Here is a 553-nt window from a genome sequence, read left to right as displayed (position 1 = left end):
GAAGAAAAAAAGCAGGATCTGGTAAAGATAAGTACTTCGCACAAGGAAGAGAAGATGAAGGAGAATACCTTGTAGAGAAAAGGTAAACAATCTAAATGAAATGCATGGAATTTTAAGGAATCCGAAGAAATACATTTGGAGCTTGTACACATATGGCTTTTTTATATGGCTTTCTTTTAAGTGGCAGGGTTCTCCTGGAGGAGCTGTTACGGAAAGTAAAAATGGGTGGGTCCGTGAGGGTTGTCTAAGAGAGGAAGAGAAGAAAAAAAGCAGGATCTGGTAAAGATAAGTACTTCGCTCAAGGAAGAGAAGATGAAGGAGAATACCTTGTAGAGAAAAGGTAAACAATCTAAATGAAATGCATGAAATTTTGGTAAAGATAAGTACTTCGCTCAAGGAAGAGAAGATGAAGGAGAATACCTTGTAGAGAAAAGGTAAACAATCTAAATGAAATGCATGGAGTTTTAAGGAATCTGAAGAAATACATTTGGAGCTTGTACACATATGGCTTTTTTATATGGCTTTCTTTTAAGTGGCAGGGTTCTCCTGGAGG

General features: G+C 37.3%; 1 long non-coding RNA gene across 1 annotated transcript; it reads right to left on the bottom strand.

Annotated features, from left to right (window-relative positions):
* Positions 1 to 241: 241 nt before the first annotated feature.
* Positions 242 to 516, bottom strand: LOC113473442. Its single transcript, XR_003395416.1, has 2 exons — positions 421 to 516; positions 242 to 326 (listed from the first exon to the last, which is right to left on the bottom strand). It is a non-coding gene; the product is annotated as an uncharacterized LOC113473442 (long non-coding RNA).
* Positions 517 to 553: the final 37 nt, after the last annotated feature.

The sequence above is a fragment of the Diaphorina citri genome, unplaced genomic scaffold (genome assembly GCF_000475195.1).
Source record: "Diaphorina citri unplaced genomic scaffold, Diaci psyllid genome assembly version 1.1 scaffold31426, whole genome shotgun sequence".
Classification (NCBI taxonomy): domain Eukaryota; kingdom Metazoa; phylum Arthropoda; class Insecta; order Hemiptera; family Psyllidae; genus Diaphorina; species Diaphorina citri.
This window is presented reverse-complemented; position numbering and strand designations above follow the sequence as displayed.